This window comes from Montipora capricornis, chromosome 9, assembly GCF_036669925.1.
Source record: "Montipora capricornis isolate CH-2021 chromosome 9, ASM3666992v2, whole genome shotgun sequence".
NCBI classification, from domain to species: domain Eukaryota; kingdom Metazoa; phylum Cnidaria; class Anthozoa; order Scleractinia; family Acroporidae; genus Montipora; species Montipora capricornis.
The window spans coordinates 36,593,737-36,608,967 of NC_090891.1; the positions used below are offsets into that span (position 1 = coordinate 36,593,737).

General features: G+C 38.7%; 1 long non-coding RNA gene across 1 annotated transcript in view; it reads right to left on the reverse strand.

Moving 5' to 3' along the window:
- Nucleotides 1-15,017: 15,017 nt before the first annotated feature.
- Nucleotides 15,018-15,231, reverse strand: part of LOC138016032 (uncharacterized) — an 872-nt gene continuing 658 nt past the window's right edge. The window contains exon 2 of the long non-coding RNA XR_011125692.1: nt 15,018-15,231. This exon is cut by the window's right edge and continues 3 nt beyond it. This is a non-coding gene — a long non-coding RNA (uncharacterized lncRNA).

A 15,231-nucleotide genomic window follows, 5' to 3' on the forward strand; every position in this document is an offset into this window, starting at 1 on the left:
CAAAACAACGCCGCCCTACATATTTTGGTGGGTAAAAAAGGTTTATCGTTTGTCTTCATTTGCTTGTCCTCATATTATATATATGTATATATATATTTTTTTTTTGCCGTTGGGTTTTCCGATAAGAACCGTTTGCACGATTCATATTAGGATACCCTCTAAATTATGAAACACAATACTCTAATAGTTGATATTTCGATTAATTGGTAACATCTTGCCGAAGATCAGTGTCTCCTTAAACGTGATAACATTCACAAACAGTGTAGTAGCCAAAACGCGGGGCCGGGGTCGGGGTCGGGGCCGGGGTCGGGGCCGGGGTCGGGGTCGGGGTCGGGGTCGGGGTCGGGGTCGGGGTGCCTTTTTTTTCCAATTTTTTTTGTTTCAATTTTTGACGTTATTCTCCTGTAATGTTATATTCGAATGTTTGGCATCTTTCTTTCATTTATACGGAATCTACGAAAGAGACATCTTTGTTTTTCGAAATTAAGAGAATTTCAGACTGAAATTGGAATTTTCGTGGGGAATATACACTAACTCCTTGAGACACTGAAGATCCACTGAGCTCCACATTTTAAAAGCACATTGTAATGTTTACTTCGTAAAAACCTCCGCAATACAATTAAAACGAAACAGAACATAGCCACAGTTTCACGATAGTCGTCACACAACGTTATCATTTGCTTGTTTTCGCAAAATTGTTTTCAATGTTGTTCTGTTTTTTATAGTGATATTGGATTCGATCCCGTGACGTCCGAATAGAATTGACTAGCAAGTTCCCGTGCGACTCTGGCTTTACTACAAACCGTTTCTAGTAAAGACAGACAACAACATGACAGCAACACGAGCAACGAGGAAATTTAAACTTTGCGTGACTGCGTGACGATCGCATTTTTTTATTTTTCTCAAGAAATAAACATTGCAATGCTGTTTTTAAGTGTGGAGATCAGCGAGTCTTCAGTGTTTTTGGCAGTTGGCGTATATTTCATAAACTCCAATTTCAGCATTTCCGGAAATGATCTTAACTTCCAAAAACAAAGTCCGATTTTCGAAAAGACTAAGTCAGGTTATCGCAAAAACCAACAGGAGAATAACGATAAAAATTGAAAACAAAAAAAATGGGAAAAAGAAAAGGCACCCCGACCCCGACCCCGGCCCCGGCCCCGGCCCCGACCCCGGCCCCGGCCCCGGCCCGGGCCCCGGCCCCGGCCCCGGCCCCGGCCCCGCGTTTTGGCTGCTACCCACAAACAGTCACGAAAGCCTGAGTGTTCTGAGAATTAAAGATCTAGAGTAATGATATTTTCTTTCATATTCATTATCAGAAGTATGCCTGAAACAAAAATAAATTAACGATTTGCGGGAACATACATGCAATTATATCCTGACGGGGGTAAACAGACGAGTCTTTGTAATGGCAAAGTGAAAACTGATTGACGGCTAAACGTATATGACTAATTTACAGGGGCACCCAACGAATCTGTTCCTCACATTATCTGTTCCCCAGAGGAATCTTGCTGGCTGGCAAAAATACAGGTGTTTCGATGAGCTGGCTGGGAAATTTTGTCATTGATAAAGGTTTTGCCTGGGAATTACTGACTTTTTCTAGCATTTCAACCCGAGCTGGCTGTAGAACCTCTGAAGACTGAGGACGAATAAAAAAAAAATAAAAAAAATAAAAAGAACCCCTTCCCACTCCCAGAGAGCAGTCACAAACATACGACGGCTGGTCAGAGTTATTGCGCTTGTGGAATAAACCTGTTTTGTCCCGGTTTTGTCGCTTTTGTTCGGTCGTTTCGGATCGAGGGATTTGAAAGCGCGCGGAATTCCTGGCTGGGAAATAAATTTGATCAGCTGGCTGGGAAACCAACCAATTTTATCTAGCTGGCTGGGAAATTTCTTGTGTGTCTTGCTGGGAAAAAGGAACAGATAGTGTTTTCCCAGCAACACTGAAAAACATCTGAAAATGCCTTAATAACATTTATTTTCATTAACTGGGGTTTAATAATACATTTTACAACAAATTGGTCGTTGGGTGCCCCTGAATTTAAGCCGCTCCGATCCATTAGCTAAGAATTCCGTTAACCAACTGGTTTTTAATAAAGTACTATACTAGAAACACCTCTCCAACGGCCGTTAATCTTACTGCCGTAAAATACAAATGAAAATTGTGTTTTGGAGACTTGAGGCGCCATGCATCAAACTAAACTGCTTTCGTCACGGTTCACGGCCCAAAAAGAAAAAAAAATTACATGAGGGTTAATAGTATATAGGGTACTTCTTAGCGTTACTAGCATTTGTAAACTAATTTTAAGATTAAAGGTTTCAATGTTTCGACATACCTTAGAGATTTATAAGGTTCATATTTAAGTGAAGTTTATATTTGGAATATTTGGAAGTTATTTTTTTACAGAATTGTTATCCAGTAGGTATGAGGATTCCCCATTGACGAGTAAAATCGTCTGGCGTTAGACAGAGGAAAATACTAAGTATGGCCGGTTTAGGCCGATTTAGGGGTAAATGAGTTTTAATGATGTTTTAATTTAAGAAGACTGAACAGCAAAATGCTGAACGCCCAGCAATGGTACCTTGAGGGCGAAGGGTCCAATTGTTTTAGTATCACCCAACTAGCGGACATACTAAGGCAATAATAAAGTTAGCAAATGCAAGTTGAAGAAATGTTTATTTGGGAATAAAACGAAAGAAATCATCACGCTTTACGCTACTCCACGAGGACTATTACTAATAGTCCTTCAGTAGCGTTGCCAATTAAAATGCAGGATTGCATTAGTCCACTAGTTGGGTGATACTAATGACCGGTAGTCCTTGCGGGTTACGGGTCTAATTGTTAATTAGTTGCAAGAGTCGTATCGGAACCTATTTAAGGGAACCTGCATCAAAGAGCCACTAACTGCCACAAGACAACGACAGTAACAATGACAAAATAATTAACTGAAATTATTAAAAAACGAAAGAAAATGAAGTTCTTTTTTTCTATTTAAGTAGATTCATATTTACATACTTAACATACATATTTTAAGAAAACGACGAGACCTTTGAGTTTATAATACATGTTTCGACTGAAACTTCTGCCATCCTCAGTTAGAATACAAAGCGATGGACGCTGAATTTACAATAAATAGAAAATACTAATGAAAGGTTTAATAACAAATGACAGCCAAAGCTAAGGCTGTTGTGATCTGACCCTGTAGTTACAACTACAGACGGACCCTGAATATAAAAAACACAACATTCTTACAAATCACAATAACACGCCAGTGCACATTGCCAAAGGTAAAATATAACAAAACGTAAACAAAATCGTTCAAATTCTCATAAAACTGATCTGATTTCTTCAAGGCCGCCGAAAGGCCGACTTAAATCTACTTAGATCATCATTTTCCCCACTTATCCGTTATCAAGACAGACTATTCCACTGAGACATCAGGTCCTCTAAAACACAAAGATTGCCTCCCAAGATCAGTATTAACCCTTAACAAATTTCGGTAACAATTTTTGCTGCTGTAACCAACGATCTTAAATTTTGCCGATAGTCTGTGCATAGGAACTGCACTTTGTTGATTTAAACATTTCTACTCCTACACGCTGTTTCTACGTAAAAGCCACCGTACGTCAATTGACAAGATGGAGAATTTGTTGGTCCATTATATACTGCTTGTAATCATGAATATTATGAATTAAGCGAGCGGCTTCATACGAAGTTTCTCAATTTCATCAATAGAGAAAGAGAACTGCTACACCAAACTGACAGGCAATATGCATGTGATGCTAAGTAAAATTGTTTTACAGTAACTATTTTCCAATGGGTCTCCAATTGCACTTTGGGCAAAACGATTATCTTCCTTAACACACCAAGTTGAGCTGAGAAAGATTTGGACTCATTGATATATGACAGTCCCAAGAGAGATTATTGTCGAAAGATAGAGGTGATCTTTGCACTTATCTCTGGACAAAGTTGTAGCTAAGTAACCTGGCCTAAGAATGGAAGCGAGGCTGCCGGTGACCCTGCTTTAATACAAACGTTTGTGCTTTTCTCATGTTGATTAAGACTAATTAGCATTACAATAACACAATTTACGTGATAAAAGCAGTGAGGTCTGCATCAAGGCAAGGTCACCGGCCGGCAGCCTCGAAGTCATTCATAAGCTATTTCACTGAGCAAACAACTGTAAAATGGCCTATTAAGCAATTCTCTCTCGCAGACACCTAAATATTAGCGTTGAACAGCATTTGGGAGAACAGAAATTAACTCCTTGGTTAATTTTTAATCTGGGATTAGCGTTAATCGACTTTTGAACAACCGGGCCCAGGTGTCTATAAGAATTGTGCAGATAAGTGAGAAGATCACCTAAGCCTATCTTTCGTCTTTTCACCGCATTTCAAATATGATTTCTTTCATTCAGAGTTTATTGTCTATAATGAAAACCTAGTGATTTCACGACTCAAGAAAAGTTTACGACAAGATGTACATAACGTATTTGTTCTAACGTACCTTTATGATGATGATGATTGATGAGACGACAAGGGGTTTCACAAAACTGCAACAACCATGCTATGGAGGCGATTCACGCCCCACGTTCCTCGGAGGCGACGTTTTTGTCATGTAAGGGCTCACATAAGTTTGAAGCGTCCTCTATTCAGAGCGTCAAATTCAACTGAACTAAGAAAGAACCAGTTTGGTAAAGTATGCTCTTGAGAACGTCAATTTTTAACAAAAATTAGGCTTAGTAATTCGTAGTCACGAGTAAATTAAAAAACGAAAGTTTTGAAATTATACCCACGAATATTGCCAACGTATTTATAAACACCTTGGCCAACAGTGGGAAGTTTAAATACCAACTCAAGATTGTAATCTCATAACCTGTAAAACTGACGTTCTGCTATTTGTAAACACACTAATCACTCACTTTATCTAGAAATGGTTTTACGTTAAGATTTGCTTTTATACCGATGGTACTGCCTTAAAAAAACTATTTTTATATCAATTCTGCGCACTCTTTTGCTGAGTAGGTAAAAACAGAGTCGAATTAGGTTGGAGAAAATTTGGCCACCAAACGTGAAGAATTTTATTTTCAAGATCTGCCAATATATATAATAAACTAAGATCTCTTCAGCATGGGTGGGGGAAAAAACGCCACCCGCTAAGACAAGAAAAAGAAACAAACTAGCAATTAATTGGCAGGCAGGCTAAAGGGGAGGTGGTGAGCGCATGGAAAAACGCTCTTAAGAACGATATCGTCCGGAACGCCTTAAATTCTGATTGGCTGGAAATAAGATAGACTTGGAGCCAGCCTCCATAGCCTGCAAACCATCATCCACCTAAACAATGCCTTGCTATAAAATCCCATTGTGATGCCGTCATAACGGTGTCTTTTTATATACAGATCGTTTGTGTCCTGTCCTTGTGTGCTTGTTATTCCTCTTTTTCTGGTCTCTTTTGTTTTTGTTTGCCATCTTAAATAAGCTTGGAGAAGGTAACACGAAGAGAAGCAGCTCAGTTAAACTTCTAGCGCCCCTGCCAACTGATGTCTGAAGATATCATTAGCAACAACAACAACAACAACAACAACAACTTTATTGGACTAAATATAATAGTTAGTGGATGGCTTACCCCGCAAATAGCTGAAAAAAAAAAGCTAATCGAGGCGGGGCAAGCAAAATACAAGAACACACCTATTAAAAGACAATAAGGTTACACAAAAACACTTAGTTTAACACATTAACGATACTGATTACAAGAGGATTGATTATTGACGAATTTATATTAACTAATAATTAAAGGCCTGAAAGTTTACTCACAGCTATATTACGCTAACTAATTAGAAACACACTTTACATGAAAATTGACTATTTACAAAATCTGCAAGCTAATGAAGGTAACATAAGGTTGTAAGATTAGAGACCAAAAAGAAAATTTCAGTAAAAATTAATAATAATAATAATAATAATATTAATAATAATAATAATAATAATAACAATAAAAACAAATAAGTAAAACCAAAAAGCATATTAATAGTCAACTTCTCCAACTTTCTTAATTATCACAAAGATTTGAATATAGTCATCTTCTTTTTGCAAAATATTGAGCACCGATGTTCGAAGAACCCTTTTAAATGTTTTCTTTGGCAAATCCCTCATATGGCAAGGTATCTCATTCCTAGCCTTACCCCAAGTCGAGAGAAAGAACGCTTTTGCATCTCCAGTCTGAGTTTTAGACATAAAGGTTCCCCCAAGTGGATGATCGTGTATCATTATATAGATATTGACGAAATACCAGGATTTCTCCTTTTACTAAAAAATGATATATTCACCGCGTGCAGTGAACATATCATTTTTACCTTTCCCATGTGACGATATAGGTGTTGTCATGGTAACCAACACGATTAGCCAATATAACCCGAGCTTTCTCTTCATTGTAAGATACTTTTGTGCTTTAATATAATTCTTCTCTACTACATTAACATTTTTATTGCAAAATTTGGCATTATCATGATTTGTTTTTCATAACTTTCATATCTTGTTTCATGTTACACAACATGTGTGTTTTAGCGGTTGGTGACCACTTTTTCATCATTTCGAAAATGAGTAAAACAAGTTGTTTTAAATCTAGAAAACAATATCGTGTACTGTTAGAGCTACATATTACGCAAAGACAACTTGAATCTCCTGCCACACGTAAGCAATGCGTGTCTATTTTTCCTAAAGATGACAGGAATTTCCTCTTTCTGACACTGAAATGATTAATAGGCCGGTAGCCAGGTTTTTAACCTCAGAAAAGGATTTGTTTCGTCGTATGAACGTGTGAGCCAAAGGGTATCTGCTGGTACGACTTCTGGGTGACACCTTGAATAGTCTTAATGCTCTCCGACTTGAAAAAAACTGCTTGGAACGCTGCAGTTTAATACCACCCAACTCAGTCTCTTCGTACGACAGGCAGCCCAGTGAACGCTCATAGAGCGTCTAGTTATATTTCATGAGCGTAAAACAAGAAGACAGGCCCAGCTGGATGTAATAGGTCAGGTGATGGGTACTTCGAAGGTTTCAATCTCTTTACGCTTTTATGGGATTACAGAATTAAGAATAGATAAGATTGGGTTTTGTCTCACTAGTTTTGGGTTTACTTGCACATTTAAAGCAGAAAATAAATAAAAAATTCCAGTCCAGAGTTTGTGGCTCCTATTGTTTTTGTTTTTGTTTTTTTACAAAAATGTTAGGGTTAAAAAACTAACGATAATTTACCACCTATATATGACTCAATTTCCATTACAGTTGACGGTAGTTAAAGTTCACATTGTAACCAGGTTGCCAATGATCAGACCAAGTTTTATTCTAATCTAGTTTGAAGAAATTTGAATGAAGCCAACAAATTTAGAATTATCATCATCAACCGTCGGGTACCATTGTTCGGAAGCGTGGCACATCAATACCTCTCAAACTCCTTCAATCATGATGATGACTGCATTTAACTTGACACCTACTTGCACCTCATTGAAAGAAAAGGAAGCTAATATTACTATTGAAATAAATAGGCGCGTCGCTTTCCCGTTTATAGCGGCAAAATTGGTGGCATATGGAAGGACACTTGCAATAAGACTGAATTACCCCTGATGAAGACACTATATACATGAGTGTCGAAACGTTTGGCCTTTGAATTGTTACAGTAACTTTCTAAGCTACTTTCAACTTTATTCAAACTCTGGCCAGAGCAACAACATACTATACCTGACAGTTGATTAAGAAAGCATGATTTTGTCACTTCATGATTTGACAATTAAGTACGCTTTGTTAAGTCCAAATAAGTACTACTATAGATGTTTTGAAAGTCCTCATTTATAGGCCTCATCCAAACTAATGGACTTTAAAAATTCTTCGTTTCATCCACATTATCTTTCTCTTGTCTTTTTCACTTGTTCTCACGATAACGCGCAACAATGATATAACTTACTGTTTTCAAATTTCTCACCTTTTTAAAGTCATACCTTTTAAAAGTCTTTCGAGACTTTTTATGGAACTCTAATATAGACTCGCAAAAAGTATAAATAGTTTTCTTTTCGACTCTTTGTATATAGCAACGCTGAACTTTGTCATATGGATCAAATGACAACATGAAAAGCGGCTGAAAGAGCCAGCCTCTAAATAATTTATGTATATTGTCATGAGCAATTTGTCCATCCCTGGTTGTCTTAATCATTAACATAGCAGTATTATGTTTCGCATGTACCCAACCAAGGTGTGATAAAGTTGCGTTGATGACCGTTTTAACGATAGGGTGATGGACAACAAAATTGCAAGTTAATACTTTATAAATTCTTTGTATGATTTCTATTCGTTTGTTCGATGCACTGAACTTCTGTAGACCAGTCCAGCAAATACTTTGGAACATTGGCCACTAGGAGATAAAATTACAATTATTAATTCATCCTCGCCGGTGTGCTATCGTTACTGAAAAGCACCTGGAATATATCCAGAATGTTTATGCGCGAAAATTTTCGTTTGTATAATAATAATTATAACAGTCATGAAGCTCAAATACGAGGAACAATATAAAAATCAAGCCCATGGATGAACCGTTGATCGGACAAATTCCGGCATTTTATTGAGTAACATACACAGGCCATACTCGAAACATTGAATATAGGTGGGCTCATCAACACACAATGTTATATTGACTCTTGGACACTATTAATTTGAATGAAATTAGAAAACTGAAAGTCCAATTTGAGGTAAACGTCGCCTAAAAATAAGAGCTGTTCAAAAGAACGTAAGTCCTCCTTTTCGCCAGCGAGGATAAATTAGTAATTCTTTAACCCATGCAAGTGACAAGCAAACGTCGACGAAACGGAATCGTTTATTTAAGTATTACTCGATGAGCATAATCCAGAGAGGATAAAGTTCTAAGAGCCAGGCCAATGCTTTGGCAGGTCATGGTAGTTCTTTCTACATTAATGGCTACTGCAATAATTTCAGTCGTTGCTTTTGATCTGATTTCAGTCGTTGTCCTTGTTCTTTCGTTATTATCATCATCACAACGGCATTTTAATTTTATCGTCTTATTATTTTCTACTAATGACCAATGTTAACTTGTAGCTGGCCTTCATAAAGCGTCCTTTCTGTAAAAAAGCCCCAGAAAGTGAAAATACGAGATCAATACATCTTACTTCGTCCGAGATTCAAAACTACATGCATACATCTCAGTAATCCTATATCGCTGTTTACTGGGTTGCCTATGGGCAAACCCAGTCGAGGTCTGCGTTTAGTTTGTTTGTTTTCTTTTTTTTCTTTTTTCTTTGTTTTTTGTTTTTTTTTTTTCCGTGTCGGTAAAAGTCTTGCCTGTCACTCCCCTGGTAAGTGGTGTCTTTGTGTATAGAGCCTTCTGCGCGTATTTTCTTAGGATCGAGAGGGTATTGGAACTGCGTAGATTTCTCTGGTGGACACAGTAGAATCATTAACTTAGCCTGCAATGGCGTCGAAAGTCATGCAACGCGAATGGCGTTTTAGTGGATCCTTAAACAAAGTATACCCTTATGGAGCTCAATAATGGAAAGTCAGTTGGATAAACTAGGCATGAATCTCAAAAGCGACGAGTACTGGACTTCGACAACAATCTATCGCCCGTCGAGACGAAATCAAAGTGAGCAGTATTTACCTGAAGTACATGGTAATTTGACTCAATTGAGTTTCTTGTCTTCACGCACTCAATGAAATAGGAAGAGGTTTTCGCCTCTAAGAGCAAATATGTTGTTTGTTTCAATAAAATTTTCGCTGGAAAAGGATTCTGTGGTATTTTCTGCCTTTGTGAATCATAATATCATGTTGTGTATTGAATTTTCGAGCTTAAGGTTCAAATGTGATATGGGAGAAGTTTTTTAGTATTGCTCTGTAAGCAGGAAGGGTTCACAGGCCTGTTGGAAGCGTGCTTGAGTTTCAACAAAATGAGCCCCAAAATCAGTGAAAACTTGTGACGCAGATGAATAATAAAGTAGCTGCTATTTCCAAAATGATGGAATTACCTGGTGATAAATAACGTCGTACGCGTCTTGGAGAGTAAATTTTGACTTTGCATAAACAAGAGTTGGGCGATTGTGATCTTTGTTTTGACTTCGCTCATTTCATTGTCAAACCTTATAACACTTGAGAGAAAAAGAAACTTACAAAAACCCGGTATCTTGCCATCATTTGACACAGATGCTTCACTGTTTGGCGAGTAAACATGCCGCGGTAACTTAATCACGGCGCCCGCTGAATTCCGGCCATGTCACTTTCGATTTTGCAATTTACTTGAACGTAGTAAAAATCTCCCAAAATGTTTGTCGCTGATCGTAACTTTTTCGGTAGCCTCGCAGCTCCTACAAGGTCTCACCTGATTGGAGACCACCCTTGAGGTTTAACAAAAGAACAAATAACAGAAACAATGGCCCTTTTGTTTTAGGCCTAGGGTCCATTGTTTCTGTTATTTGTTCTTTTGTTAAACCTAAAGGGAGGTCTCCAGTCAGGTGAGACCTTGTAAGAGCTGTGAGGTGACCCAACTTTTTATATTCTATATTCACGGTTCAAAATTAATGTTGTTTTCATGTCGTAAATATTTTTTATACAATCACGAGATTAATCTTTTTCAATCTAACTCTTTCTTCTAGATCTATTTGTTCTTTAAACTGCAGAAAAGTTAGTGCTTGCCCGATTAATGCATCCACTAACGCAAAGAGCGTATCGTCAGATTTGCTCAGCCTCAACACTTTAAGATGACAAGTGTAACTCAAGATCAAAATATCTTCCAAGGCATAATTTACAGGTTCTTTGCAGCAAATGTGCCTTTTTCTCTCTCTCTCTCGGTATCTTGTACCAAGACTGAAATGGCGATTGTGAAGAAACAATTGAAATCAAGAGTTGGTAACGTTACTCAGCCTTTATATTACCACTGAACGAGATGTCCACAACCTTAAGTTTATGAAGGAGCTCTTAACTCCTTATCCTCGGAAGCGCTTATGTACTTCTCTATGTCACTATCTTTACAGCCTTCAATCCAATTTAAAAACTCTCTATAATCACATACAGGTATAGATGTTCCATTTTCTTCCAATTACTTCTACAACCGATAAACCACAGTGGTTTCTCCCAGCCAAGGACGCCTTAATCATTCCTGAGCTCGTTACCATAGGCAACAGATGTTCAGCTTTAGACCTTTTTTATCACGATAAGATTAATTTTTTTTTCTTTTTATAGCTCCAGATTGAAAAAGGAACTTTTTGTCTTCTTTGATAGTGCAATCCAGGAGTCTAAGTTGATAATGCAACACTCTCTTTCCAGTCAGCGAAGGTTTTTTCATCACATTTCAGCCTAGCATACGCAAGCAAATAGTAACAACTATGTGGCGGAGAAAAACCGGAAAGAAGACAACATGACTGTACTGTGTATTTTTTTCTTATTGGTTTCATAATCCCCATGACCACGGAACCAACCGCGGGTCACGAAACCAGTCAAGACTCACATCACGAACATAAATGTATTTCAATTCGTCTTTATTATTAGCTGTCACAAGGTTATTTTTTTCACTTTCATCAGGTCACGGTTTCAAAGAGCTCTCGGGGGAGGGTTCATATGCATGTCCAACCCTAACCCTAACCCTAACCCGAATTTAAAATAGTTGAGGTTAAATTCCTCATGCGCATTTTCCCCTAACTGTTCGTACGTTACATGAAAAACCCAAATAACATACCCAACATACAGTTTTTGGGTATGATCATATATTCGCCAAAATACGGAAGATATCGTTGACGTCACCCATTGTCATTAAAGTGCCAAGCAGAGCCCCATTGGCTGTCGAAACAAAAAGTCTTTTTACCATGTGGTTGGCAAATTTGAATAACAAAAGTAATGTTTGTAAACATGGAGTGTCTCTGACAAGATAACTCCTTCAGCAATCAAAGGTTTGCTCAAAACAAAAAGATCATCGTGCCTTAAAGAACTTGACGAGGTGGGCGTAGATGGCTCACTTATATCAGTTTTTGTTGGAGAAAACTGAGAAAAAACTCCGTGCTTCTGCAAAAAATGGTAGTGGCCAACACGCGGTGGCCAGGGTCAGGGCCAGGGTCGGGGTCGCGGTGTGATTTTTTCCAAATTTCTTTGTTTGAATTTTTGTCGTTATTGTCCTGTACTGTTGTTTTCGAATGATCGGGCCAGTATGTCCTTTATTTATGGTGGAAATTTGTCAAAAAAATTAAGGATCCTACGGAACCTACGAAAGCTCTTAAGGGGCATCGATCTTTGTTCTTAGACCTTTTTGAGTGTTTTAAAATCGAAGTTGGCTTTTGCGAGCATCGAAGTTTGTGTGCGTGAAAATCGGAGTCTGTTTTTCGAAATTAAGAGAATATCCGGCTGAAATTGGAGTTAGTGTGGGGAATATACACTGACAGGAGCCCAAGAGTAGGAACGCTAACTCCCAAAGACACTGAAGCCTCGCTGAGCTCCACACTTTGGCAGGCCAAGAATGCAAAAGGAAGTAAGCAACAAAGGCAACGTTTCGAAATGCGCCTGTGGACGGCGTCTGACTTCCACTTCCACACGAAAATGGTCACAAACTGATCAGAACAACTCCATGGGGCCAATGCAAATGATGATAAGTTCATTAATAACTTTGAACACCATTAATTAAAGCTATACTTGAATTTTGCACTGGTTAAGCCCACGATTGGTAACAGCCGACCCTGCAGGGAGACCCAACTCCCTCACCAAAATCGGTCTGTGCACTTTCCATATTTACCCAGGAACGGTCACAGTCGGCCCTGGGAGGAGGCCAAACTCCCTACTCCACACCGGTGTGTGTACCGCCCTGGTAGTAAATTTTTCTTTAGCTCACAAAAAATCCAAGAGAACATGGGGTGACCTTTTAAGTTTCAGTGGAGCATTTTATCGCCCACTTCCACCTTTTGAGCCACACCTAGTTGTTGTTTTGTTGCTGTTCAGTATAATAATTTTTGGGTCCCAAACGTGATGAAATTGATTAAGTGCGGTCAAACGTTTAATGGCCTTTCTGGTAAGTCTGACAAAACTGATGTTACCCATTGCAATTTAGTATCACCAAACTAGTGGACTAATGCAAATCCTGCATTTTAATTGCCTACGCTACTAGAGGACTATTAGTCTTCGAGTAGCGAAAAGCGTGACGCTTTCTTTCGTTTTAGTGTTGCTAAAACAATTAGACCCTTCACCCTCAACGGCCACGGGTCAGTAGCCCATTCGGCTTCGCCTCATTTAGACCCGTAACCCGCAAGGACTACGGGTCATTGGTATCACCCAAACAGTGGACTAATGCAAATCCTGCATTTTAATTGGCAGCGCTACTGGAGGACTATTAGTAATAGTCCTCGAGTAGCGTGAAGCGTGATGATTTCTAAATAAAGATCTCTTCAACTTACATTTGCTAACTTTATTATTCCCTTAGTACGCTCGCTAGTTGGGTGATACTAAAATAATTAGACCCTTACTTTATTTTTATTTTATTTGACTTCGCCCCACCAAATGTGGGGCAGGGAGGCCACAACAGCATAACCAATTACTGTGGACCCTTCGCCCTTAAGGGCCACGAGTGGGCTATTGACCCGTAGCCCTTGCGGGCTACAGATCTAATTGTTAAATATAACTGCTGTACCTAATATGGTCAAGAAACGCTTCAGCAATAAAACGAACTGAAAACATTTTTGCAGCTTTGAGAAAAAGTGACCGAGAATAGCCGTTTTGGACCTAGTCCTGTTCCGGGACTCCCTCTTACCCCTCCCTAAAACAGGGCCCATTTTCAGGGCGGGGTAGGAGGGAGTCCCGGAACAGGACTATTTTGGACCGGAATTGATCGAGGCAGATAAATAAAATCAACATGGAGGAGTTGTTGATTCTGGAGTTTTTAATAAAGCAATTGTTCTACTCGGGCTTGCTGGATATAAAATAATTATAACTTCATATCCAGCGCTTCCTCGTAGAATAATTAACAATTATGGTAAATAGCCAACGAGGCCCTTGTTCCCACATCCAGTCTCACATCCAACAAGCGCGAATGGAATAAGTGTCTTACTAAATTCCTTAAACTCCAAAAGTTTAGAAAAAAAAGAAATACCAGCGAAACAAGGGAGAAAATCCGTGCGAAATCACAAAAACATATGTTACCTATTCCCGCACTTCTAAACGTCGGAATTGATCCAAACTTTCAACAAAAATGTTTTTTTATTTTTTATTTTGCTTTATTCAGAGAGGAATTTCGCTTTCTGGCGAAAAAAAAACTTAGCTTACCAACGCTTAACGCAATCGTTTACCATATAAGGTCCAAACTAAGGTATGTGAGCTTATAACCGAGATTGAGTGAACCAATCAATGCACGCATTAACCGAGGCTAAAATTTAACTGTGGTTCGGAGAATTTTGGTCCCTTGTTAGACAAAGGAAATATCGCAATCAGGAGCAGGCAATGACGGTTAAGCAGTATAGAGTGACTATACGAATAAATGGCCTCCGGCGAGGGACTGTAGCAGTAGAGTAGCTTAGTAGCAGTTCTTGTTCCCTTGTTTTCGAATTCAAATTAATTCGTGCTCTTTCTTTTTCTTCTTGCTCTTTGACCGTGAAGTAGGAGTCCCTCCCAGTAGTGTGTACTGGTTTCTTTGTTCCCTTTCAAAATTTGATTGTGTTCCCTTATTCCCGGAAGTATTTTCAAACTTGTTCCCAGCTTTTTGATCCCTAAAATTGTTTATGTTCAGTGGTTCCCTAAAATATTTTGTCATTGTTCCCGAGTCAAACAGTTCAAATTAGCCATGATCACTTGTTTCCCCAAACACCTGGGAGGGACTCAATTAGCTAACGTTCCCGCTAGGGAAACTTAAGATACTTTTCTCATGTCCGTCAGTTCTAATTTGTAAGGTTTCCCTATCTCGGACGACCCTCAGAAAACGAATTATACGTTGACAGAAAATGAAAGGGAAACGAAAAATGTCTTCACAAGTTTAAACGAGAAGCTCTACACAGTTATGATTAATGCATTTCGTTTTATTGCTCTATATAGGTAAAACATCAGCTGGATTACATTTCTATATCACTACAAATTAACACGTGAACCATTATTCCTTTAAGGTTTCTTGCATTCTCTATATTTTCAACAGCCCAATCTTTTCGCAGCGGCACAAAGCTCTCGTTTACGCAGAGAAAAGTCGTTCATATCCGGCGAATCCATCCCCTCTTC